A 27,425-nucleotide genomic window follows, 5' to 3' on the forward strand; every position below is an offset into this window, starting at 1 on the left:
CTAGACCATCAGGGACCCAAAAGCAGTGCACACGGTACAGGTTGCAAGACTGTGGTAAACTCATTCCTAACTGGCAAATTAATTGGCACAGTGCATTGTACTGAAGTTGTGAACATTTTAGCCTTAGATGAAAGCAATTGTGCGCATCTGGAGAATGAATCCAAGCAAGCACAAGTTTCACGCTTTAGACTTCTCTCTTATTTCAGGGAGAAATAGAAAGATTCCTGAGTAAGAGTGAGTGTGTCATAGCCCTGCAAGAAAAACAGTTGATAGATGACTAAATAAGGGTCTGTCAGGGCATTGGTGGTATAGTGGAGAGAATAGCTGCTTGCCAAGCAGTTGACTCGGGTTTGATTCCCGGCCAATGCACTCTCTACTCCTTGTATAATCAGCTTTCAAATGTACCTTGCTCTCTCTTCCTCTGCTCAGAATATGGGTGGCTTGTAGGGGAAACACAGTCTCCAGCTTAATGCACTCTAGCAACTCTTTGTAGAGGGGTGAAAAACAAGTCAATAGTAAATTAAAGCAATAATTAAGAAAATAGACACCCCAACATAATTTTTCATTTTGTATCTTTAACTTCTCATTGCAATAAGTTCTTTAGTGTCATTTTAGTTAGGCCTATGCAATTCCACACACAACCGCTAGAGGCGCTGTCGCACTGGTTGCATAGAGAAGATTGAGCACACAAGAAGAATAAATCTTCTGGTTGAATGAGAAAGAAGCTCAACGTGTGTGTCTCGTCTTTCTCATACCACAGGTCAGTAAAACGGTGTTTTATGCATACATATTAGTTTTCTGAAAGAGTTAAAAAGGTCTTTAAATCGAATCTCAACTAATGAGTCGCAAAGTTCGTTTTGTAATTGTATTGTGTACAAAAACGGGACTTGTTCATGAAGGCTAATCGGAGCTAATGCTAGCGGGCTTCTACACGTGTGAGCCAACTGAGGAGCTAGCTGAAGGACATTGTTCTGGTCTTTATTTTATTTTATATGATGTTTTTCATGGGTTGTTGAAAAACCTGATATGCCATATCGTTATGTGAAGCTGTGTAAAGAGGCACAGTAGTAAGGAAGCATTGCACCTTTTTCAGTTTATATTGAGAGAATAGTTGTTTATGTAAGATGTAAAATATTGTTTTCTTTTATGGAAAAATGGAAAAATGGATATTGTTAAAAGCTAAGATGCTTAAATGTTAAAATATATGTTATATATTTTTATTTGATAGTTAAATACAAAAGGTCTCAGGAAATAGGACAAGGTATTGAGTTTAAAGCACTAACTACAAAATTAATATGGTTTAGAGAAGTAAAAGCTATTTTTGAATTAATTTTGTATTTTGACAGAATTCATAATGCTAAATAGAGCATGTTGAAAGAAGCATTGTTTGGTTTAAAGGTATATTACAGTCAATTCTGATGTAATGAAGTTAATGGTTCTCTACTGAAGTATGCGATACCTGAAGTATGTGATATCTGAAGTATGTTGCATATGAGGTGTGTTTATAACAAGAAGAATAAATCTTCTGGTTGAATGAGAAAGAAGCTCAACGTGTGTGTCTCGTCTTTCTCATACCACAGTATCACACGTTGAGAGAAGATCATCTAACACATTACCCTAATCCATTCCAAGGTTGCCGGGTAACATCTTCAACCAAGGAAGCATTTTTTGCTATGACTCTTCAGTTAAAGTGATGGTCTGTTTTCTCATGTGCATTCTAAGTTCCTCCTCTACAAAGCAAGTGGGGAAGATTAGATTCCACAGTGCCGTACGACAAAAAAACGGGCCTCCCTCAAACTCGATCCAAGACGGATGGACGGCCAGCACCTGCCAGATCACCAAATGGTCCAAGTCTGCGGACAAAAACATTTTGTCCGACAATAGACCATGAAATTTCTCTTTTTCCGTATCATTCGTGGATGCCCATGTCATTTAATGACAAATAGCATTTGTCTTTGCTGCTCAAAATGTTATTAAGCACCGTGTTACACATCAAAGTATCAGAAAAACTTGATCATTCTTTTAGTTTTTAAAAGCCACAATGGTCCTAGAGCTGCTGGAAAGAGTTAAGCGAGCCCTTCTCTAAAGAGAAGTAGTAAATCTGCTGGCTGTAAAGTGTTATTTCAAATCAAGTGGTGCGCATAGGATGACTCCTTACAAACCAACGTCCTATTGAATTTGTGACAGGGCTCGATTAAATTGACATTCTTGTCATGTCATTTGAAAACAACATCTGAAATGTCTTTGGTTTACGCTACTCACAGTGCCAAAACTTGGATCCCTCATTCCCTGACCGGGAATCGAACCCGGGCCGCGGCGGTGAGAGCGCCAAATCCTAGCCACTAGACCATCAGGGACCCAAAAGCAGTGCACACGGTACAGGTTGCAAGACTGTGGTAAACTCACTCCTGACTGGCGAATTAATTGGCATAGTGCATTGTACTGAAGTTGTGAACATTTTAGCCTTAGATGAAAGCAATTGTGCGCATCTGGAGAATGAATCCAAGCAAGCACAAGTTTCACGCTTTAGACTTCTCTCTTATTTCAGGGAGAAATAGAAAGATTCCTGAGTAAGAGTGAGTGTGTCATAGCCCTGCAAGAAAAACAGTTGATAGATGACTAAATAAGGGTCTGTCAGGGCATTGGTGGTATAGTGGAGAGAATAGCTGCTTGCCAAGCAGTTGACCCGGGTTTGATTCCCGGCCAATGCACTCTCTATTCCTTGTATAATCAGCTTTCAAATGTACCTTGCTCTCTCTTCCTCTGCTCAGAATATAGGTGGCTTGTAGGGAAAACTCAGTCTCAAGCTAATGCACTCTAGCAACTCTTCAACCAAGGAAGCATTTTTTGCTATGACTCTTCAGTTAAAGGGATGGTCTGTTTTCTCATGTGCATTCTAAGTTCCTCCTCTACAAAGCAAGTGGGGAAGATTAGATTCCACAGTGCCGTACGACACAAAAAACGGGCCTCCCTCAAACTCGATCCAAGACGGACGGACGGATGGACGGCCAGCACCTGCCAGATCACCGAATGGTTCAAGTCCGCGGACAAAAACATTTTGTCCGACAATAGACCATGAAATTTCTCTTTTTCCGTATCATTCGTGGATGCCCATGTCATTTAATGACAAATAGCATTTGTCTTTGCTGCTCAAAATGTTATTAAGCACCGTGTTACACATCAAAGTATCAGAAAAACTTGATCATTCTTTTAGTTTTTAAAAGCCACAATGGTCCTAGAGCTGCTGGAAAGAGTTAAGCGAGCCCTTCTCTAAAGAGAAGTAGTAAATCTGCTGGCTGTAAAGTGTTATTTCAAATCAAGTGGTGCGCATAGGATGACTCCTTACAAACCAACGTCCTATTGAATTTGTGACAGGGCTCGATTAAATTGACATTCTTGTCATGTCATTGGAAAACAACAGCAGAAATGTCTTTGGTTTACGCTACTAACAGTGCCAAAACCTAGTTCCCTCATTCCCTGACCGGGAATCGAACCCAGGCCGCGGCGGTGAGAGCGCCGAATCCTAGACACTAGACCATCAGGGACCCGAAAGCAGTGCACACGGTACAGGTTGCAAGACTGTGGTAAACTCATTCCTAACTGGCAAATTAATTGGCACAGTGCATTGTAGTGAAGTTGTGAACATTTTAGCCTTAGATGAAAGCAATTGTGCACATCTGGAGAATGAATCCAAGCAAGCACAAGTTTCACGCTTTAGACTTCACTCTTATTTCAGGGAGAAATAGAAAGATTCCTGAGTAAGAGTGAGTGTGTCATAGCCCTGCAAGAAAAACAGTTGATAGATGACTAAATAAGGGTCTATCAGGGCATTGGTGGTATAGTGGAGAGAATAGCTGCTTGCCAAGCAGTTGACCCGGGTTCGATTCCTGGCCAATGCATTCTCTGCTCCTTGTATAATCAGTTTTCAAATGTACCTTGCTACCTCTACCTCTGTTCAGACAATAGGTGGCTTGTAGGGAAAACACAGTCTCCAGCTTAATGCACTCTAGCAACTCTTCAACCAAGGAAGCATTTCTTGCTATGACTCTTCAGTTAAAGTGATGGTCTGTTTTCTCATGTGCATTCTAAGTTCCTCCTCTACAAAGCAAGTGGGGAAGATTAGATTCCACAGTGCCGTACGACACAAAAAACGGGCCTCCCTCAAACTCGATCCAAGACGGATGAACGGCCAGCACCTGCCAGATCACCAAATGGTCCAAGTCCGCGGACAAAAACATTTTGTCCGACAATAGACCATGAAATTTCTCTTTTTCCGTATCATTCGTGGATGCCCATGTCATTTAATGACAAATAGCATTTGTCTTTGCTGCTCAAAATGTTATTAAGCACCATGTTACACATCAAAGTATCAGAAAAACTTTTAGTTTTTAAAAGCCACAATGGTCCTAGAGCTGCTGGAAAGAGTTAAGCGAGTCCTTCTCTAAAGAGAAGTAGTAAATCTGCTGGCTGTAAAGTGTTATTTCAAATCAAGTGGTGCGCATAGGATGACTCCTTACAAACCAACGTCCTATTGAATTTGTGACAGGGTTCGATTAAATTGACATTCTAGTCATGTCATTGGAAAACAACAGCAGAAATGTCTTTGGTTTACGCTACTCACAGTGCCAAAACTTGGTTCCCTCATTCCCTGACCGGGAATCGAACCCCGGCCGCGGCGGTGAGAGCGCCAAATCCTAGCCACTAGACCATCAGGGACCCGAAAGCAGTGCACACGGTACAGGTTGCAAGACTGTGGTAAACTCATTCCTGACTGGCAAATTAATTGGCATAGTGCATTGTACTGAAGTTGTGAACATTTTAGCCTTAGATGAAAGCAATTGTGCGCATCTGGAGAATGAATCCAAGCAAGCACAAGTTTCACGCTTTAGACTTCTCTCTTATTTCAGGGAGAAATAGAAAGATTCCTGAGTAAGAGTGAGTGTGTCATAGCCCTGCAAGAAAAACAGTTGATAGATGACTAAATAAGGGTCTGTCAGGGCATTGGTGATATAGTGGAGAGAATAGCTGCTTGCCAAGCAGTTGACCCGGGTTCCTTCCCGGCCAATGCATACTCTGCACCTTGTATAATCAGCTTTCAAATGTACCTTGCTACCTCTACCTCTGTTCAGACAATGGGTGGCTTGTAGGGAAAACACAGTCTCAAGCTAATGCACTCTAGCAACTCTTCAACCAAGGAAGCATTTTTTGCAATGACTCTTCAGTTAAAGGGATGGTCTGTTTTCTCATGTGCATTCTAAGTTCCTCCTCTACAAAGCAAGTGGGGAAGATTAGATTCCACAGTGCCGTACGACACAAAAAACGGGCCTCCCTCAAACTCGATCCAAGACGGACGGACGGACGGACGGATGGACGGCCAGCACCTGCCAGATCACCAAATGTTTCAAGTCCGCGGACAAAAACATTTTGTCCGACAATAGACCATGAAATTTCTCTTTTTCCGTATCATTCGTGGATGCCCATGTCATTTAATGACAAATAGCATTTGTCTTTGCTGCTCAAAATGTTATTAAGCACCGTGTTACACATCAAAGTATCAGAAAAACTTGATCATTCTTTTAGTTTTTAAAAGCCACAATGGTCCTAGAGCTGCTGGAAAGAGTTAAGCGAGCCCTTCTCTAAAGAGAAGTAGTAAATCTGCTGGCTGTAAAGTGTTATTTCAAATCAAGTGGTGCGCATAGGATGACTCCTTACAAACCAACGTCCTATTGAATTTGTGACAGGGCTCGATTAAATTGACATTCTTGTCATGTCATTTGAAAACAACATCTGAAATGTCTTTGGTTTACGCTACTCACAGTGCCAAAACTTGGATCCCTCATTCCCTGACCGGGAATCGAACCCGGGCCGCGGCGGTGAGAGCGCCAAATCCTAGCCACTAGACCATCAGGGACCCAAAAGCAGTGCACACGGTACAGGTTGCAAGACTGTGGTAAACTCACTCCTGACTGGCGAATTAATTGGCATAGTGCATTGTACTGAAGTTGTGAACATTTTAGCCTTAGATGAAAGCAATTGTGCGCATCTGGAGAATGAATCCAAGCAAGCACAAGTTTCACGCTTTAGACTTCTCTCTTATTTCAGGGAGAAATAGAAAGATTCCTGAGTAAGAGTGAGTGTGTCATAGCCCTGCAAGAAAAACAGTTGATAGATGACTAAATAAGGGTCTGTCAGGGCATTGGTGGTATAGTGGAGAGAATAGCTGCTTGCCAAGCAGTTGACCCGGGTTTGATTCCCGGCCAATGCACTCTCTATTCCTTGTATAATCAGCTTTCAAATGTACCTTGCTCTCTCTTCCTCTGCTCAGAATATAGGTGGCTTGTAGGGAAAACTCAGTCTCAAGCTAATGCACTCTAGCAACTCTTCAACCAAGGAAGCATTTCTTGCTATGACTCTTCAGTTAAAGTGATGGTCTGTTTTCTCATGTGCATTCTAAGTTCCTCCTCTACAAAGCAAGTGGGGAAGATTAGATTCCACAGTGCCGTACGACACAAAAAACGGGCCTCCCTCAAACTCGATCCAAGACGGATGGACGGCCAGCACCTGCCAAATGGCCAAATGCTCCAATTCCGCGGACAAAAACATTTTGTCCGACAATAGACCATGAAATTTCTCTTTTTTCGTATCATTCGTGGATGTTCATGTCATTTAATGACAAATAGCATTTGTCTTTGCTGCTCAAAATGTTATTAAGCACCGTGTTACACATCAAAGTATCAGAAAAACTTGATTATTATTTTATTTTTTAAAAGCCACAATGGTCCTAGAGCTGCTGGAAAGAGTTAAGCGAGCCCTTCTCTAAAGAGAAGTAGTAAATCTGCTGGCTGTAAAGTGTTATTTCAAATCCAGTGGTGCGCATAGGATGACTCCTTACAAACCAACGTCCTATTGAATTTGTGACAGGGCTCGATTAAATTGACATTCTTGTCATGTCATTGGAAAACAACAGCAGAAATGTCTTTGGTTTACGCTACTAACAGTGCCTAAACCTAGTTCTCTCCTTCCCTGACCGGGAATCGAACCCGGGCTGCGGCGGTGAGAGCGCCGAATCCTAGCCACTAGACCATCAGGGACCCGAAAGCAGTGCACACGGTACAGGTTGCAAGACTGTGGTAAACTCATTCCTAACTGGCAAATTAATTGGCACAGTGCATTGTACTGAAGTTGTGAACATTTTAGCCTTAGATGAAAGCAATTGTGCGCATCTGGAGAATGAATCCAAGCAAGCACAAGTTTCACGCTTTAGACTTCTCTCTTATTTCAGGGAGAAATAGAAAGATTCCTGAGTAAGAGTGAGTGTGTCATAGCCCTGCAAGAAAAACAGTTGATAGATGACTAAATAAGGGTCTATCAGGGCATTGGTGGTATAGTGGAGAGAATAGCTGCTTGCCAAGCAGTTGACCCGGGTTCGATTCCTGGCCAATGCATTCTCTGCACCTTGTATAATCAGTTTTCAAATGTACCTTGCTACCTCTACCTCTGTTCAGACAATGGGTGGCTTGTAGGGAAAACACAGTCTCCAGCTTAATGCACTCTAGCAACTCTTCAACCAAGGAAGCATTTCTTGCTATGACTCTTCAGTTAAAGTGATGGTCTGTTTTCTCATGTGCATTCTAAGTTCCTCCTCTACAAAGCAAGTGGGGAAGATTAGATTCCACAGTGCCGTACGACACAAAAAACGGGCCTCCCTCAAACTCGATCCAAGACGGATGAACGGCCAGCACCTGCCAGATCACCAAATGGTCCAAGTCCGCGGACAAAAACATTTTGTCCGACAATAGACCATGAAATTTCTCTTTTTCCGTATCATTCGTGGATGCCCATGTCATTTAATGACAAATAGCATTTGTCTTTGCTGCTCAAAATGTTATTAAGCACCATGTTACACATCAAAGTATCAGAAAAACTTGATCATTCTTTTAGTTTTTAAAAGCCACAATGGTCCTAGAGCTGCTGGAAAGAGTTAAGCGAGTCCTTCTCTAAAGAGAAGTAGTAAATCTGCTGGCTGTAAAGTGTTATTTCAAATCAAGTGGTGCGCATAGGATGACTCCTTAAAAACCAACGTCCTATTGAATTTGTGACAGGGCTCGATTAAATTGACATTCTAGTGATGTCATTGGAAAACAACAGCAGAAATGTCTTTGGTTTACGCTACTCACAGTGCCAAAACTTGGCTCCCTCATTCCCTGACCGGGAATCGAACCCGGGCCGCGGCGGTGAGAGCGCCGAATCCTAGCCACTAGACCATCAGGGACCCGAAAGCAGTGCACACGGTACAGGTTGCAAGACTGTGGTAAACTCATTCCTGACTGGCAAATTAATTGGAATAGTGCATTGTACTGAAGTTGTGAACATTTTAGCCTTAGATGAAAGCAATTGTGCGCATCTGGAGAATGAATCCAAGCAAGCACAAGTTTCACGCTTTAGACTTCTCTCTTATTTCAGGGAGAAATAGAAAGATTCCTGAGTAAGAGTGAGTGTGTCATAGCCCTGCAAGAAAAACAGTTGATAGATGACTAAATAAGGGTCTGTCAGGGCATTGGTGATATAGTGGAGAGAATAGCTGCTTGCCAAGCAGTTGACCCGGGTTCCTTCCCGGCCAATGCATACTCTGCACCTTGTATAATCAGCTTTCAAATGTACCTTGCTACCTCTACCTCTGTTCAGACAATGGGTGGCTTGTAGGGAAAACACAGTCTCAAGCTAATGCACTCTAGCAACTCTTCAACCAAGGAAGCATTTTTTGCTATGACTCTTCAGTTAAAGGGATGGTCTGTTTTCTCATGTGCATTCTAAGTTCCTCCTCTACAAAGCAAGTGGGGAAGATTAGATTCCACAGTGCCGTACGACACAAAAAACGGGCCTCCCTCAAACTCGATCCAAGACGGACGGACGAATGGACGGCCAGCACCTGCCAGATCACCAAATGTTTCAAGTCCGCGGACAAAAACATTTTGTCCGACAATAGACCATGAAATTTCTCTTTTTCCGTATCATTCGTGGATGCCCATGTCATTTAATGACAAATAGCATTTGTCTTTGCTGCTCAAAATGTTATTAAGCACCGTGTTACACATCAAAGTATCAGAAAAACTTGATCATTCTTTTAGTTTTTAAAAGCCACAATGGTCCTAGAGCTGCTGGAAAGAGTTAAGCGAGCCCTTCTCTAAAGAGAAGTAGTAAATCTGCTGGCTGTAAAGTGTTATTTCAAATCAAGTGGTGCGCATAGGATGACTCCTTACAAACCAACGTCCTATTGAATTTGTGACGGGGCTCGATTAAATTGACATTCTTGTCATGTCATTGGAAAACAACAGCAGAAATGTCTTTGGTTTACGCTACTAACAGTGCCTAAACCTAGTTCCCTCCTTCCCTGACCGGGAATCGAACCCGGGCCGCGGCGGTGAGAGCGCCGAATCCTAGCCTCTAGACCATCAGGGACCCGAAAGCAGTGCACACGGTACAGGTTGCAAGACTGTGGTAAACTCATTCCTAACTGGCAAATTAATTGGCACAGTGCATTGTACTGAAGTTGTGAACATTTTAGCCTTAGATGAAAGCAATTGTGCGCATCTGGAGAATGAATCCAAGCAAGCACAAGTTTCACGCTTTAGACTTCTCTCTTATATCAGGGAGAAATAGAAAGATTCCTGAGTAAGAGTGAGTGTGTCATAGCCCTGCAAGAAAAACAGTTGATAGATGACTAAATCAGGGTCTGTCAAGGCATTGGTTGTATAGTGGAGAGAATAGCTGCTTGCCAAGCAGTTGACCCGGGTTCCATTTCCGGCCAATGCATACTCTGCACCTTGTATAATCAGTTTTCAAATGTACCTTGCTACCTCTACCTCTGTTCAGACAATGGGTGGCTTGTAGGGAAAACACAGTCTCAAGCTAATGCACTCTAGCATCTCTTCAAGCAAGGAAGCATTTTTTGCTATGACTCTTCAGTTAAAGTGATGGTCTGTTATCCCATGTGCATTCTAAGTTCCTCCTCTACAAAGCAAGTGGGGAAGATTAGATTCCACAGTGCCGTACGACACAAAAAACGGGCCTCCCTCAAACTCGATCCAAGACGGATGAACGGCCAGCACCTGCAGGATCACCAAATGGTCCAAGTCCGCGGACAAAAACATTTTGTCCGACAATAGACCATGAAATTTCTCTTTTTCCGTATCATTCGTGGATGCCCATGTCATTTAATGACAAATAGCATTTGTCTTTGCTGCTCAAAATGTTATTAAGCACCATCCATCCATCCATTATCTATACCGCTGAATCCGTCGATCGGGTCGCGGGTGGGCTGGAGCCTATCCCAGCAGTCAATGGGCGAGAGGCGGGGTACACCCTGGACAGGCCGCCAGTCCATCGCAGGGCCTATTAAGCACCATGTTACACATCAAAGTATCAGAAAAACTTGATCATTCTTTTAGTTTTTAAAAGCCACAATGGTCCTAGAGCTGCTGGAAAGAGTTAAGCGAGTCCTTCTCTAAAGAGAAGTAGTAAATCTGCAGGCTGTAAAGTGTTATTTCAAATCAAGTGGTGCGCATAGGATGACTCCTTACAAACCAACGTCCTATTGAATTTGTGACAGGGTTCGATTAAATTGACATTCTAGTCATGTCATTGGAAAACAACAGCAGAAATGTCTTTGGTTTACGCTAATCACAGTGCCAAAACTTGGTTCCCTCATTCCCTGACCGGGAATCGAACCCGGGCCGCGGCAGTGAGAGCGCCGAATCCTAGCCACTAGACCATCAGGGACCCGAAAGCAGTGCACACGGTACAGGTTGCAAGACTGTGGTAAACTCATTCCTGACTGGCAAATTAATTGGCATAGTGCATTGTACTGAAGTTGTGAACATTTTAGCCTTAGATGAAAGCAATTGTGCGCATCTGGAGAATGAATCCAAGCAAGCACAAGTTTCAGGCTTTAGACTTCTCTCTTATTTCAGGGAGAAATAGAAAGATTCCTGAGTAAGAGTGAGTGTGTCATAGCCCTGCAAGAAAAACAGTTGATAGATGACTAAATAAGGGTCTGTCAGGGCATTGGTGATATAGTGGAGAGAATAGCTGCTTGCCAAGCAGTTGACCCGGGTTCCTTCCCGGCCAATGCATACTCTGCACCTTGTATAATCAGCTTTCAAATGTACCTTGCTACCTCTACCTCTGTTCAGACAATGGGTGGCTTGTAGGGAAAACACAGTCTCAAGCTAATGCACTCTAGCAACTCTTCAACCAAGGAAGCATTTTTTGCTATGACTCTTCAGTTAAAGGGATGGTCTGTTTTCTCATGTGCATTCTAAGTTCCTCCTCTACAAAGCAAGTGGGGAAGATTAGATTCCACAGTGCCGTACGACACAAAAAACGGGCCTCCCTCAAACTCGATCCAAGACGGACGGACGGACGGACGGATGGACGGCCAGCACCTGCCAGATCACCAAATGTTTCAAGTCCGCGGACAAAAACATTTTGTCCGACAATAGACCATGAAATTTCTCTTTTTCCGTATCATTCGTGGATGCCCATGTCATTTAATGACAAATAGCATTTGTCTTTGCTGCTCAAAATGTTATTAAGCACCATCCATCCATCCATTATCTATACCGCTGAATCCGTCGATCGGGTCGCGGGTGGGCTGGAGCCTATCCCAGCAGTCAATGGGCGAGAGGCGGGGTACACCCTGGACAGGCCGCCAGTCCATCGCAGGGCCTATTAAGCACCATGTTACACATCAAAGTATCAGAAAAACTTGATCATTCTTTTAGTTTTTAAAAGCCACAATGGTCCTAGAGCTGCTGGAAAGAGTTAAGCGAGCCCTTCTCTAAAGAGAAGTAGTAAATCTGCTGGCTGTAAAGTGTTATTTCAAATCAAGCGGTGCGCATAGGATGACTCCTTACAAACCAACGTCCTATTGAATTTGTGACGGGGCTCGATTAAATTGACATTCTTGTCATGTCATTGGAAAACAACAGCAGAAATGTCTTTGGTTTACGCTACTAACAGTGCCTAAACCTAGTTCCCTCATTCCCTGACCGGGAATCGAACCCGGGCCGCGGCGGTGAGAGCGCCGAATCCTAGCCACTAGACCATCAGGGACCCGAAAGCAGTGCACACGGTACAGGTTGCAAGACTGTGGTAAACTCATTCCTAACTGGCAAATTAATTGGCACAGTGCATTGTACTGAAGTTGTGAACATTTTAGCCTTAGATGAAAGCAATTGTGCGCATCTGGAGAATGAATCCAAGCAAGCACAAGTTTCACGCTTTAGACTTCTCTCTTATTTCAGGGAGAAATAGAAAGATTCCTGAGTAAGAGTGAGTGTGTCATAGCCCTGCAAGAAAAACAGTTGATAGATGACTAAATAAGGGTCTGTCAGGGCATTGGTGGTATAGTGGAGAGAATAGCTGCTTGCCAAGCAGTTGACCCGGGTTTGATTCCCGGCCAATGCACTCTCTACTCCTTGTATAATCAGCTTTCAAATGTACCTTGCTCTCTCTTCCTCTGCTCAGAATATGGGTGGCTTGTAGGGAAAACTCAGTCTCAAGCTAATGCACTCTAGCAACTCTTCAACCAAGGAAGCATTTTTTGCTATGACTCTTCAGTTAAAGGGATGGTCTGTTTTCTCATGTGCATTCTAAGTTCCTCCTCTACAAAGCAAGTGGGGAAGATTAGATTCCACAGTGCCGTACGACACAAAAAACGGGCCTCCCTCAAACTCGATCCAAGACGGACGGACGGATGGACGGCCAGCACCTGCCAGATCACCGAATGGTTCAAGTCCGCGGACAAAAACATTTTGTCCGACAATAGACCATGAAATTTCTCTTTTTCCGTATCATTCGTGGATGCCCATGTCATTTAATGACAAATAGCATTTGTCTTTGCTGCTCAAAATGTTATTAAGCACCGTGTTATACATCAAAGTATCAGAAAAACTTGATCATTCTTTTAGTTTTTAAAAGCCACAATGGTCCTAGAGCTGCTGGAAAGAGTTAAGCGAGCCCTTCTCTAAAGAGAAGTAGTAAATCTGCTGGCTGTAAAGTGTTATTTCAAATCAAGTGGTGCGCATAGGATGACTCCTTACAAACCAACGTCCTATTGAATTTGTGACAGGGCTCGATTAAATTGACATTCTTGTCATGTCATTGGAAAACAACAGCAGAAATGTCTTTGGTTTACGCTACTAACAGTGCCAAAACCTAGTTCCCTCATTCCCTGACCGGGAATCGAACCCAGGCCGCGGCGGTGAGAGCGCCGAATCCTAGACACTAGACCATCAGGGACCCGAAAGCAGTGCACACGGTACAGGTTGCAAGACTGTGGTAAACTCATTCCTAACTGGCAAATTAATTGGCACAGTGCATTGTACTGAAGTTGTGAACATTTTAGCCTTAGATGAAAGCAATTGTGCGCATCTGGAGAATGAATCCAAGCAAGCACAAGTTTCACGCTTTAGACTTCTCTCTTATTTCAGGGAGAAATAGAAAGATTCCTGAGTAAGAGTGAGTGTGTCATAGCCCTGCAAGAAAAACAGTTGATAGATGACTAAATAAGGGTCTATCAGGGCATTGGTGGTATAGTGGAGAGAATAGCTGCTTGCCAAGCAGTTGACCCGGGTTCGATTCCTGGCCAATGCATTCTCTGCACCTTGTATAATCAGTTTTCAAATGTACCTTGCTACCTCTACCTCTGTTCAGACAATGGGTGGCTTGTAGGGAAAACACAGTCTCCAGCTTAATGCACTCTAGCAACTCTTCAACCAAGGAAGCATTTCTTGCTATGACTCTTCAGTTAAAGTGATGGTCTGTTTTCTCATGTGCATTCTAAGTTCCTCCTCTACAAAGCAAGTGGGGAAGATTAGATTCCACAGTGCCGTACGACACAAAAAACGGGCCTCCCTCAAACTCGATCCAAGACGGATGAACGCCCAGCACCTGCCAGATCACCAAATGGTCTAAGTCCGCGGACAAAAACATTTTGTCCGACAATAGACCATGAAATTTCTCTTTTTCCGTATCATTCGTGGATGCCCATGTCATTTAATGACAAATAGCATTTGTCTTTGCTGCTCAAAATGTTATTAAGCACCATGTTACACAACAAAGTATCAGAAAAACTTGATCATTCTTTTAGTTTTTAAAAGCCACAATGGTCCTAGAGCTGCTGGAAAGAGTTAAGCGAGTCCTTCTCTAAAGAGAAGTAGTAAATCTGCTGGCTGTAAAGTGTTATTTCAAATCAAGTGGTGCGCATAGGATAACTCCTTAAAAACCAACGTCCTATTGAATTTGTGACAGGGCTCGATTAAATTGACATTCTAGTGATGTCATTGGAAAACAACAGCAGAAATGTCTTTGGTTTACGCTACTCACAGTGCCAAAACTTGGTTCCCTCATTCCCTGACCGGGAATCGAACCCGGGCCGCGGCGGTGAGAGCGCCGAATCCTAGCCACTAGACCATCAGGGACCCGAAAGCAGTGCACACGGTACAGGTTGCAAGACTGTGGTAAACTCATTCCTGACTGGCAAATTAATTGGAATAGTGCATTGTACTGAAGTTGTGAACATTTTAGCCTTAGATGAAAGCAATTGTGCGCATCTGGAGAATGAATCCAAGCAAGCACAAGTTTCACGCTTTAGACTTCTCTCTTATTTCAGGGAGAAATAGAAAGATTCCTGAGTAAGAGTGAGTGTGTCATAGCCCTGCAAGAAAAACAGTTGATAGATGACTAAATAAGGGTCTGTCAGGGCATTGGTGATATAGTGGAGAGAATAGCTGCTTGCCAAGCAGTTGACCCGGGTTCCTTCCCGGCCAATGCATACTCTGCACCTTGTATAATCAGCTTTCAAATGTACCTTGCTACCTCTACCTCTGTTCAGACAATGGGTGGCTTGTAGGGAAAACACAGTCTCAAGCTAATGCACTCTAGCAACTCTTCAACCAAGGAAGCATTTTTTGCTATGACTCTTCAGTTAAAGGGATGGTCTGTTTTCTCATGTGCATTCTAAGTTCCTCCTCTACAAAGCAAGTGGGGAAGATTAGATTCCACAGTGCCGTACGACACAAAAAACGGGCCTCCCTCAAACTCGATCCAAGACGGACGGACGGACGGACGAATGGACGGCCAGCACCTGCCAGATCACCAAATGTTTCAAGTCCGCGGACAAAAACATTTTGTCCGACAATAGACCATGAAATTTCTCTTTTTCCGTATCATTCGTGGATGCCCATGTCATTTAATGACAAATAGCATTTGTCTTTGCTGCTCAAAATGTTATTAAGCACCATCCATCCATCCATTATCTATACCGCTGAATCCGTCGATCGGGTCGCGGGTGGGCTGGAGCCTATCCCAGCAGTCAATGGGCGAGAGGCGGGGTACACCCTGGACAGGCCGCCAGTCCATCGCAGGGCCTATTAAGCACCATGTTACACATCAAAGTATCAGAAAAACTTGATCATTCTTTTAGTTTTTAAAAGCCACAATGGTCCTAGAGCTGCTGGAAAGAGTTAAGCGAGCCCTTCTCTAAAGAGAAGTAGTAAATCTGCTGGCTGTAAAGTGTTATTTCAAATCAAGTGGTGCGCATAGGATGACTCCTTACAAACCAACGTCCTATTGAATTTGTGACGGGGCTCGATTAAATTGACATTCTTGTCATGTCATTGGAAAACAACAGCAGAAATGTCTTTGGTTTACGCTACTAACAGTGCCTAAACCTAGTTCCCTCATTCCCTGACCGGGAATCGAACCCGGGCCGCGGCAGTGAGAGCACCGAATCCTAGCCACTAGACCATCAGGGACCCGAAAGCAGTGCACACGGTACAGGTTGCAAGACTGTGGTAAACTCATTCCTAACTGGCAAATTAATTGGCACAGTGCATTGTACTGAAGTTGTGAACATTTTAGCCTTAGATGAAAGCAATTGTGCGCATCTGGAGAATGAATCCAAGCAAGCACAAGTTTCACGCTTTAGACTTCTCTCTTATTTCAGGGAGAAATAGAAAGATTCCTGAGTAAGAGTGAGTGTGTCATAGCCCTGCAAGAAAAACAGTTGATAGATGACTAAATCAGGGTCTGTCAAGGCATTGGTTGTATAGTGGAGAGAATAGCTGCTTGCCAAGCAGTTGACCCGGGTTCCATTTCCGGCCAATGCATACTCTGCACCTTGTATAATCAGTTTTCAAATGTACCTTGCTACCTCTACCTCTATTCAGACAATGGGTGGCTTGTAGGGAAAACACAGTCTCAAGCTAATGCACTCTAGCATCTCTTCAAGCAAGGAAGCATTTTTTGCTATGACTCTTCAGTTAAAGTGATGGTCTGTTATCCCATGTGCATTCTAAGTTCCTCCTCTACAAAGCAAGTGGGGAAGATTAGATTCCACAGTGCCGTACGACACAAAAAACGGGCCTCCCTCAAACTCGATCCAAGACGGATGAACGGCCAGCACCTGCAGGATCACCAAATGGTCCAAGTCCGCGGACAAAAACATTTTGTCCGACAATAGACCATGAAATTTCTCTTTTTCCGTATCATTCGTGGATGCCCATGTCATTTAATGACAAATAGCATTTGTCTTTGCTGCTCAAAATGTTATTAAGCACCATCCATCCATCCATTATCTATACCGCTGAATCCGTCGATCGGGTCGCGGGTGGGCTGGAGCCTATCCCAGCAGTCAATGGGCGAGAGGCGGGGTACACCCTGGACAGGCCGCCAGTCCATCGCAGGGCCTATTAAGCACCATGTTACACATCAAAGTATCAGAAAAACTTGATCATTCTTTTAGTTTTTAAAAGCCACAATGGTCCTAGAGCTGCTGGAAAGAGTTAAGCGAGTCCTTCTCTAAAGAGAAGTAGTAAATCTGCAGGCTGTAAAGTGTTATTTCAAATCAAGTGGTGCGCATAGGATGACTCCTTACAAACCAACGTCCTATTGAATTTGTGACAGGGTTCGATTAAATTGACATTCTAGTCATGTCATTGGAAAACAACAGCAGAAATGTCTTTGGTTTACGCTAATCACAGTGCCAAAACTTGGTTCCCTCATTCCCTGACCGGGAATCGAACCCGGGCCGCGGCAGTGAGAGCGCCGAATCCTAGCCACTAGACCATCAGGGACCCGAAAGCAGTGCACACGGTACAGGTTGCAAGACTGTGGTAAACTCATTCCTGACTGGCAAATTAATTGGCATAGTGCATTGTACTGAAGTTGTGAACATTTTAGCCTTAGATGAAAGCAATTGTGCGCATCTGGAGAATGAATCCAAGCAAGCACAAGTTTCAGGCTTTAGACTTCTCTCTTATTTCAGGGAGAAATAGAAAGATTCCTGAGTAAGAGTGAGTGTGTCATAGCCCTGCAAGAAAAACAGTTGATAGATGACTAAATAAGGGTCTGTCAGGGCATTGGTGATATAGTGGAGAGAATAGCTGCTTGCCAAGCAGTTGACCCGGGTTCCTTCCCGGCCAATGCATACTCTGCACCTTGTATAATCAGCTTTCAAATGTACCTTGCTACCTCTACCTCTGTTCAGACAATGGGTGGCTTGTAGGGAAAACACAGTCTCAAGCTAATGCACTCTAGCAACTCTTCAACCAAGGAAGCATTTTTTGCTATGACTCTTCAGTTAAAGGGATGGTCTGTTTTCTCATGTGCATTCTAAGTTCCTCCTCTACAAAGCAAGTGGGGAAGATTAGATTCCACAGTGCCGTACGACACAAAAAACGGGCCTCCCTCAAACTCGATCCAAGACGGACGGACGGACGGACGGATGGACGGCCAGCACCTGCCAGATCACCAAATGTTTCAAGTCCGCGGACAAAAACATTTTGTCCGACAATAGACCATGAAATTTCTCTTTTTCCGTATCATTCGTGGATGCCCATGTCATTTAATGACAAATAGCATTTGTCTTTGCTGCTCAAAATGTTATTAAGCACCATCCATCCATCCATTATCTATACCGCTGAATCCGTCGATCGGGTCGCGGGTGGGCTGGAGCCTATCCCAGCAGTCAATGGGCGAGAGGCGGGGTACACCCTGGACAGGCCGCCAGTCCATCGCAGGGCCTATTAAGCACCATGTTACACATCAAAGTATCAGAAAAACTTGATCATTCTTTTAGTTTTTAAAAGCCACAATGGTCCTAGAGCTGCTGGAAAGAGTTAAGCGAGCCCTTCTCTAAAGAGAAGTAGTAAATCTGCTGGCTGTAAAGTGTTATTTCAAATCAAGCGGTGCGCATAGGATGACTCCTTACAAACCAACGTCCTATTGAATTTGTGACGGGGCTCGATTAAATTGACATTCTTGTCATGTCATTGGAAAACAACAGCAGAAATGTCTTTGGTTTACGCTACTAACAGTGCCTAAACCTAGTTCCCTCATTCCCTGACCGGGAATCGAACCCGGGCCGCGGCGGTGAGAGCGCCGAATCCTAGCCACTAGACCATCAGGGACCCGAAAGCAGTGCACACGGTACAGGTTGCAAGACTGTGGTAAACTCATTCCTAACTGGCAAATTAATTGGCACAGTGCATTGTACTGAAGTTGTGAACATTTTAGCCTTAGATGAAAGCAATTGTGCGCATCTGGAGAATGAATCCAAGCAAGCACAAGTTTCACGCTTTAGACTTCTCTCTTATTTCAGGGAGAAATAGAAAGATTCCTGAGTAAGAGTGAGTGTGTCATAGCCCTGCAAGAAAAACAGTTGATAGATGACTAAATAAGGGTCTGTCAGGGCATTGGTGGTATAGTGGAGAGAATAGCTGCTTGCCAAGCAGTTGACCCGGGTTTGATTCCCGGCCAATGCACTCTCTACTCCTTGTATAATCAGCTTTCAAATGTACCTTGCTCTCTCTTCCTCTGCTCAGAATATGGGTGGCTTGTAGGGAAAACTCAGTCTCAAGCTAATGCACTCTAGCAACTCTTCAACCAAGGAAGCATTTTTTGCTATGACTCTTCAGTTAAAGGGATGGTCTGTTTTCTCATGTGCATTCTAAGTTCCTCCTCTACAAAGCAAGTGGGGAAGATTAGATTCCACAGTGCCGTACGACACAAAAAACGGGCCTCCCTCAAACTCGATCCAAGACGGACGGACGGATGGACGGCCAGCACCTGCCAGATCACCGAATGGTTCAAGTCCGCGGACAAAAACATTTTGTCCGACAATAGACCATGAAATTTCTCTTTTTCCGTATCATTCGTGGATGCCCATGTCATTTAATGACAAATAGCATTTGTCTTTGCTGCTCAAAATGTTATTAAGCACCGTGTTATACATCAAAGTATCAGAAAAACTTGATCATTCTTTTAGTTTTTAAAAGCCACAATGGTCCTAGAGCTGCTGGAAAGAGTTAAGCGAGCCCTTCTCTAAAGAGAAGTAGTAAATCTGCTGGCTGTAAAGTGTTATTTCAAATCAAGTGGTGCGCATAGGATGACTCCTTACAAACCAACGTCCTATTGAATTTGTGACAGGGCTCGATTAAATTGACATTCTTGTCATGTCATTGGAAAACAACAGCAGAAATGTCTTTGGTTTACGCTACTAACAGTGCCAAAACCTAGTTCCCTCATTCCCTGACCGGGAATCGAACCCAGGCCGCGGCGGTGAGAGCGCCGAATCCTAGACACTAGACCATCAGGGACCCGAAAGCAGTGCACACGGTACAGGTTGCAAGACTGTGGTAAACTCATTCCTAACTGGCAAATTAATTGGCACAGTGCATTGTACTGAAGTTGTGAACATTTTAGCCTTAGATGAAAGCAATTGTGCGCATCTGGAGAATGAATCCAAGCAAGCACAAGTTTCACGCTTTAGACTTCTCTCTTATTTCAGGGAGAAATAGAAAGATTCCTGAGTAAGAGTGAGTGTGTCATAGCCCTGCAAGAAAAACAGTTGATAGATGACTAAATAAGGGTCTATCAGGGCATTGGTGGTATAGTGGAGAGAATAGCTGCTTGCCAAGCAGTTGACCCGGGTTCGATTCCTGGCCAATGCATTCTCTGCACCTTGTATAATCAGTTTTCAAATGTACCTTGCTACCTCTACCTCTGTTCAGACAATGGGTGGCTTGTAGGGAAAACACAGTCTCCAGCTTAATGCACTCTAGCAACTCTTCAACCAAGGAAGCATTTCTTGCTATGACTCTTCAGTTAAAGTGATGGTCTGTTTTCTCATGTGCATTCTAAGTTCCTCCTCTACAAAGCAAGTGGGGAAGATTAGATTCCACAGTGCCGTACGACACAAAAAACGGGCCTCCCTCAAACTCGATCCAAGACGGATGAACGCCCAGCACCTGCCAGATCACCAAATGGTCCAAGTCCGCGGACAAAAACATATTGTCCGACAATAGACCATGAAATTTCTCTTTTTCCGTATCATTCGTGGATGCCCATGTCATTTAATGACAAATAGCATTTGTCTTTGCTGCTCAAAATGTTATTAAGCACCATGTTACACAACAAAGTATCAGAAAAACTTGATCATTCTTTTAGTTTTTAAAAGCCACAATGGTCCTAGAGCTGCTGGAAAGAGTTAAGCGAGTCCTTCTCTAAAGAGAAGTAGTAAATCTGCTGGCTGTAAAGTGTTATTTCAAATCAAGTGGTGCGCATAGGATAACTCCTTAAAAACCAACGTCCTATTGAATTTGTGACAGGGCTCGATTAAATTGACATTCTAGTGATGTCATTGGAAAACAACAGCAGAAATGTCTTTGGTTTACGCTACTCACAGTGCCAAAACTTGGTTCCCTCATTCCCTGACCGGGAATCGAACCCGGGCCGCGGCGGTGAGAGCGCCGAATCCTAGCCACTAGACCATCAGGGACCCGAAAGCAGTGCACACGGTACAGGTTGCAAGACTGTGGTAAACTCATTCCTGACTGGCAAATTAATTGGAATAGTGCATTGTACTGAAGTTGTGAACATTTTAGCCTTAGATGAAAGCAATTGTGCGCATCTGGAGAATGAATCCAAGCAAGCACAAGTTTCACGCTTTAGACTTCTCTCTTATTTCAGGGAGAAATAGAAAGATTCCTGAGTAAGAGTGAGTGTGTCATAGCCCTGCAAGAAAAACAGTTGATAGATGACTAAATAAGGGTCTGTCAGGGCATTGGTGATATAGTGGAGAGAATAGCTGCTTGCCAAGCAGTTGACCCGGGTTCCTTCCCGGCCAATGCATACTCTGCACCTTGTATAATCAGCTTTCAAATGTACCTTGCTACCTCTACCTCTGTTCAGACAATGGGTGGCTTGTAGGGAAAACACAGTCTCAAGCTAATGCACTCTAGCAACTCTTCAACCAAGGAAGCATTTTTTGCTATGACTCTTCAGTTAAAGGGATGGTCTGTTTTCTCATGTGCATTCTAAGTTCCTCCTCTACAAAGCAAGTGGGGAAGATTAGATTCCACAGTGCCGTACGACACAAAAAACGGGCCTCCCTCAAACTCGATCCAAGACGGACGGACGGACGGACGAATGGACGGCCAGCACCTGCCAGATCACCAAATGTTTCAAGTCCGCGGACAAAAACATTTTGTCCGACAATAGACCATGAAATTTCTCTTTTTCCGTATCATTCGTGGATGCCCATGTCATTTAATGACAAATAGCATTTGTCTTTGCTGCTCAAAATGTTATTAAGCACCATCCATCCATCCATTATCTATACCGCTGAATCCGTCGATCTGGTCGCGGGTGGGCTGGAGCCTATCCCAGCAGTCAATGGGCGAGAGGCGGGGTACACCCTGGACAGGCCGCCAGTCCATCGCAGGGCCTATTAAGCACCATGTTACACATCAAAGTATCAGAAAAACTTGATCATTCTTTTAGTTTTTAAAAGCCACAATGGTCCTAGAGCTGCTGGAAAGAGTTAAGCGAGCCCTTCTCTAAAGAGAAGTAGTAAATCTGCTGGCTGTAAAGTGTTATTTCAAATCAAGTGGTGCGCATAGGATGACTCCTTACAAACCAACGTCCTATTGAATTTGTGACGGGGCTCGATTAAATTGACATTCTTGTCATGTCATTGGAAAACAACAGCAGAAATGTCTTTGGTTTACGCTACTAACAGTGCCTAAACCTAGTTCCCTCATTCCCTGACCGGGAATCGAACCCGGGCCGCGGCAGTGAGAGCACCGAATCCTAGCCACTAGACCATCAGGGACCCGAAAGCAGTGCACACGGTACAGGTTGCAAGACTGTGGTAAACTCATTCCTAACTGGCAAATTAATTGGCACAGTGCATTGTACTGAAGTTGTGAACATTTTAGCCTTAGATGAAAGCAATTGTGCGCATCTGGAGAATGAATCCAAGCAAGCACAAATTTCACGCTTTAGACTTCTCTCTTATTTCAGGGAGAAATAGAAAGATTCCTGAGTAAGAGTGAGTGTGTCATAGCCCTGCAAGAAAAACAGTTGATAGATGACTAAATCAGGGTCTGTCAAGGCATTGGTTGTATAGTGGAGAGAATAGCTGCTTGCCAAGCAGTTGACCCGGGTTCCATTTCCGGCCAATGCATACTCTGCACCTTGTATAATCAGTTTTCAAATGTACCTTGCTACCTCTACCTCTATTCAGACAATGGGTGGCTTGTAGGGAAAACACAGTCTCAAGCTAATGCACTCTAGCATCTCTTCAAGCAAGGAAGCATTTTTTGCTATGACTCTTCAGTTAAAGTGATGGTCTGTTATCCCATGTGCATTCTAAGTTCCTCCTCTACAAAGCAAGTGGGGAAGATTAGATTCCACAGTGCCGTACGACACAAAAACGGGCCTCCCTCAAACTCGATCCAAGACGGATGAACGGCCAGCACCTGCAGGATCACCAAATGGTCCAAGTCCGCGGACAAAAACATTTTGTCCGACAATAGACCATGAAATTTCTCTTTTTCCGTATCATTCGTGGATGCCCATGTCATTTAATGACAAATAGCATTTGTCTTTGCTGCTCAAAATGTTATTAAGCACCATCCATCCATCCATTATCTATACCGCTGAATCCGTCGATCGGGTCGCGGGTGGGCTGGAGCCTATCCCAGCAGTCAATGGGCGAGAGGCGGGGTACACCCTGGACAGGCCGCCAGTCCATCGCAGGGCCTATTAAGCACCATGTTACACATCAAAGTATCAGAAAAACTTGATCATTCTTTTAGTTTTTAAAAGCCACAATGGTCCTAGAGCTGCTGGAAAGAGTTAAGCGAGTCCTTCTCTAAAGAGAAGTAGTAAATCTGCAGGCTGTAAAGTGTTATTTCAAATCAAGTGGTGCGCATAGGATGACTCCTTACAAACCAACGTCCTATTGAATTTGTGACAGGGTTCGATTAAATTGACATTCTAGTGATGTCATTGGAAAACAACAGCAGAAATGTCTTTGGTTTACGCTACTCACAGTGCCAAAACTTGGTTCCCTCATTCCCTGACCGGGAATCGAACCCGGGCCGCGGCGGTGAGAGCGCCGAATCCTAGCCACTAGACCATCAGGGACCCGAATGCAGTGCACACGGTACAGGTTGCAAGACTGTGGTAAACTCATTCCTGACTGGCAAATTAATTGGCATAGTGCATTGTACTGAAGTTGTGAACATTTTAGCCTTAGATGAAAGCAATTGTGCGCATCTGGAGAATGAATCCAAGCAAGCACAAGTTTCACGCTTTAGACTTCTCTCTTATTTCAGGGAGAAATAGAAAGATTCCTGAGTAAGAGTGAGTGTGTCATAGCCCTGCAAGAAAAACAGTTGATAGATGACTAAATAAGGGTCTGTCAGGGCATTGGTGATATAGTGGAGAGAATAGCTGCTTGCCAAGCAGTTGACCCGGGTTCCTTCCCGGCCAATGCATACTCTGCACCTTGTATAATCAGCTTTCAAATGTACCTTGCTACCTCTACCTCTGTTCAGACAATGGGTGGCTTGTAGGGAAAACACAGTCTCAAGCTAATGCACTCTAGCAACTCTTCAACCAAGGAAGCATTTTTTGCTATGACTCTTCAGTTAAAGGGATGGTCTGTTTTCTCATGTGCATTCTAAGTTTCTCCTCTACAAAGCAAGTGGGGAAGATTAGATTCCACAGTGCCGTACGACACAAAAAACGGGCCTCCCTCAAACTCGATCCAAGACGGACGGACTGACGGACGGATGGACGGCCAGCACCTGCCAGATCACCAAATGTTTCAAGTCCGCGGACAAAAACATTTTGTCCGACAATAGACCATGAAATTTCTCTTTTTCCGTATCATTCGTGGATGCCCATGTCATTTAATGACAAATAGCATTTGTCTTTGCTGCTCAAAATGTTATTAAGCACCGTGTTACACATCAAAGTATCAGAAAAACTTGATCATTCTTTTAGTTTTTAAAAGCCACAATGGTCCTAGAGCTGCTGGAAAGAGTTAAGCGAGCCCTTCTCTAAAGAGAAGTAGTAAATCTGCTGGCTGTAAAGTGTTATTTCAAATCAAGTGGTGCGCATAGGATGACTCCTTACAAACCAACGTCCTATTGAATTTGTGACGGGGCTCGATTAAATTGACATTCTAGTTGGATCTCATTGGATAACAACATTAGAACTGTCTTTGGTTTACGCTACTAACAGTGCCAAAACCTGATTCCCTCATTCCCTGACAAGGAATCGAACCCGGGCCGCAGCGGTGAGAGCTCCGAATCCTAGCCACTAGAAACATCAGGGACCCGAAAGCAGTACACATGGTACAGGTTGCAAGACTGTGGTAAACTCTTCCTAACTGGCAAATTAATTGGCACAGTGCATTGTACTGAAGTTGTGAACATTTTAGCCTTAGATAAAAGCAATTCTGCACATCTGGAGAATGAATCCAAGCAAGCACAAGTTTCACGCTTTAGACTTCTCTCTTATTCTCTCTTATCTTAGCCCTGCAAGAAAAACAGTTGATAGATGACTAAATCAGGGTCTGTCAGGGCATTGGTGGTATAGTGGAGAGAAAAGCTGCTTGCCAAGCAGTTGACCAGCGTTCGATTCCCGCCCAATGCATTCTCTGCTCCTTGTATAATCAGCTTTCAAATGTACCTTGCTATCTCTACCTCTGCTCAGACAATGGGTGTCTTGTAGGGGAAACACAGTCTCAAGCTAATGCACTCTAGCAACTCTTCAACCAAGGAAGCATGTTTTGCTATGACTCTTCAGTTAAAGCACTGCTGCTCAATTTCAGTCATTTTCACAGTCATGATGGATGACAGAGTTCCATTCAGAGCCAACTTATTCCTGGTCTTGGTTTTATTGAGCCCCACCATGGAAAAAACCCTCTCTGCATCAGAATTTCAGGGCGGCAGAACTAATACCATTTGGCAATTGTAGATATCCTTGGGAATCTGCTCACACCTTTGAAAAAAATTAACCACGGAAGCCTAATTACACTCCAACATATTTTTCATTTTTCATTAAGTTGCTCATGTCAAAGGGTGTGTGCTGAATATTTAGGCCTACTACTCCAACAAACACTTTAATCGGCAGGTCTTTTACAAAGAGTAGGAAAACTATGGTAACTAATAAAAGATTAAAATAAATGAAGATATGACCTGCTGATGATTCTGACGGTTCTCTTCCACCTCCAGCTCGTTTACAACTTCTGGACGCATTCAGAGCATAATAGTTGCATTCATGGAACGCGTGCTTGCAGCTGAAAGCTATTTCAGACCTCACCCGGCAACAAGAAATTCTGTTTTCTGATTGGCTGAGAAATTCCATTTTGTGATTTGCCGATGGGTTGCCAAATCAAGACAGCTGTACCAGAGCTATAGTTCTGAGCTGTACAAGCGTACAGTAACATGCCAGTGATTCGTTTATAGTATAGGCCATTAGAATTTCTGTGCAACGAAGTTGATCATTTCTCAGCGTGAGAAATGGCATGTGTGGCGTGTGAGCGTGTGAACTTGTTGAAATGCCCTGATAAAGTATTTTTATGAGCCCTGGATAGAAGCATTTTTGAACAGGGAAACGTAACATCCTGTATTAATGTTAAGACCTTTATTTTATAAGCCAGACAGGAAGTGGTTCTGTGGTTGACCTGGAAGTGAAGGTGAGGATTAAAGGTTAAAGGAGCCAGCCAACGTTGAACGCCACGTGTGGTTCTTTTGTTTTCTTCAGTAAATAAAGTCAAGACGACCCTCTGTTACATTTTTAACTTTTTTATTAATTCATCTATAAAATACACGGCTTACATCATCTTATATACATTTTAAAGGAGCATTTTTACTTTTTATAATATTAAGGGGCTTTGGTAAAGGAAAGAAAATCTTTATGAAATACAAAAAATCTGGGTTTTACATTCATATATTTACATTTCTGTATGAAATATTTTCTGAATAATACTATGTTATTGACCAGAAAGTCCCATTCACTATTAACCATCATAACACCATAAATAATGTCTTTTAGGGAGAAGGGTTGGAGACGGATCCCCGTGTGCAGCCAGTCATGTACATCAATCCAGAATGTTGAAAACATACAATGAAAAAACAAGTGATCAGAAGTTTCATCCTCTCCACAAAACACACATCCATCCGATTTACAACCAAATCTCTGTCTCAGTAGCTCTCCGGATGGATATACACCATTTAGGATTTTAAAGTGAATTTCTTTTACTTTGGGATTAATGGGGAATTTTAAATATTTAGAACGCAACGAATATATGTCTTCTTTGGAGAAACTTTGTTTAATGGAGTTACGAAATGACAATAAAGGGTGCGTGATGTTATCAAATATCTTTCTAATTGTTTTTATTAGGAATCTTAATAACCTTAAAATGACAATTTCCAACAAGAAGAAGTGGAACATTAGGAGTGATGTCAGTGGAATTGGAAACAATCCCTTGAATTAAATGTAAAGTAGGTTTAGGGATGGCTTTTATTATGGATACAAAGAAGTTTCGATTGATGATCAGATTATCAGGCATGAAAATGGGTTAGGGGTTAAAAAGGTGAGAAGAGTGCGCGCTCGGCCCAGGGGGCGGGGTATGACGAGCTTTGTTCACTAACACTGTTTCACTGAACACGTTTCACTATGTTGAAGGACACCTCTTGCTCCTTCACGCAAACCTTTCCTTCAAGTTTGACCTAAGCCCATCTCCAGCTGCACTTGATCCCTGAGTCTATCTGCTTCACAGCTGCAGCATCCTCCTCTGTTAATAAACTCATCCTGCAAGAATATTTTGTGTTAGTTCAAATGGAACATCAGTATTAACTGTAAACAGGGCTCGAAATGAACTTTTTTCACCACCACCCAAAATGACAAGAAGATATTAATGTTACTAGCCAAACACAAAATGGCTAGTACGTTTTCTTTTCTACCAGCCACACTAAGCTTAAATTTACCACCATTGGGCCAGTGTTAAAAGAAGAGCTGGTTTCTGTAACATGGTTACCCAGATGTCAGAACAGTAATTG

At 43.4% G+C, this 27,425-nt stretch overlaps 14 non-coding genes and 1 pseudogene across 14 annotated transcripts; 1 reads left to right on the plus strand and 14 right to left on the minus strand.

The window, feature by feature from the left end:
• LOC142385530 (immunoglobulin kappa light chain-like) overlaps positions 1-27,425 on the plus strand; it is a 158,116-nt pseudogene that overhangs the window by 60,613 nt on the left and 70,078 nt on the right.
• trnae-cuc (transfer RNA glutamic acid (anticodon CUC)) lies at positions 2,286-2,357 on the minus strand. Its single transcript has one exon. It is a non-coding gene; the product is annotated as a tRNA-Glu (tRNA).
• trnae-cuc (transfer RNA glutamic acid (anticodon CUC)) lies at positions 5,840-5,911 on the minus strand. The gene has a single exon. It is a non-coding gene; the product is annotated as a tRNA-Glu (tRNA).
• Positions 7,020-7,091, minus strand: trnae-cuc (transfer RNA glutamic acid (anticodon CUC)). Its single transcript has one exon. It is a non-coding gene; the product is annotated as a tRNA-Glu (tRNA).
• Positions 8,201-8,272, minus strand: trnae-cuc (transfer RNA glutamic acid (anticodon CUC)). Its single transcript has one exon. It is a non-coding gene; the product is annotated as a tRNA-Glu (tRNA).
• On the minus strand, positions 9,388-9,459 carry trnae-cuc (transfer RNA glutamic acid (anticodon CUC)). The gene has a single exon. It is a non-coding gene; the product is annotated as a tRNA-Glu (tRNA).
• On the minus strand, positions 10,708-10,779 carry trnae-cuc (transfer RNA glutamic acid (anticodon CUC)). The gene has a single exon. It is a non-coding gene; the product is annotated as a tRNA-Glu (tRNA).
• Positions 12,043-12,114, minus strand: trnae-cuc (transfer RNA glutamic acid (anticodon CUC)). The gene has a single exon. It is a non-coding gene; the product is annotated as a tRNA-Glu (tRNA).
• On the minus strand, positions 14,412-14,483 carry trnae-cuc (transfer RNA glutamic acid (anticodon CUC)). Its single transcript has one exon. It is a non-coding gene; the product is annotated as a tRNA-Glu (tRNA).
• trnae-cuc (transfer RNA glutamic acid (anticodon CUC)) lies at positions 15,747-15,818 on the minus strand. The gene has a single exon. It is a non-coding gene; the product is annotated as a tRNA-Glu (tRNA).
• Positions 17,067-17,138, minus strand: trnae-cuc (transfer RNA glutamic acid (anticodon CUC)). Its single transcript has one exon. It is a non-coding gene; the product is annotated as a tRNA-Glu (tRNA).
• On the minus strand, positions 18,402-18,473 carry trnae-cuc (transfer RNA glutamic acid (anticodon CUC)). Its single transcript has one exon. It is a non-coding gene; the product is annotated as a tRNA-Glu (tRNA).
• trnae-cuc (transfer RNA glutamic acid (anticodon CUC)) lies at positions 20,771-20,842 on the minus strand. Its single transcript has one exon. It is a non-coding gene; the product is annotated as a tRNA-Glu (tRNA).
• trnae-cuc (transfer RNA glutamic acid (anticodon CUC)) lies at positions 22,106-22,177 on the minus strand. The gene has a single exon. It is a non-coding gene; the product is annotated as a tRNA-Glu (tRNA).
• trnae-cuc (transfer RNA glutamic acid (anticodon CUC)) lies at positions 23,425-23,496 on the minus strand. The gene has a single exon. It is a non-coding gene; the product is annotated as a tRNA-Glu (tRNA).

The sequence above is a fragment of the Odontesthes bonariensis genome, chromosome 8 (assembly GCF_027942865.1).
Source record: "Odontesthes bonariensis isolate fOdoBon6 chromosome 8, fOdoBon6.hap1, whole genome shotgun sequence".
NCBI classification, from domain to species: Eukaryota; Metazoa; Chordata; class Actinopteri; order Atheriniformes; family Atherinopsidae; genus Odontesthes; species Odontesthes bonariensis.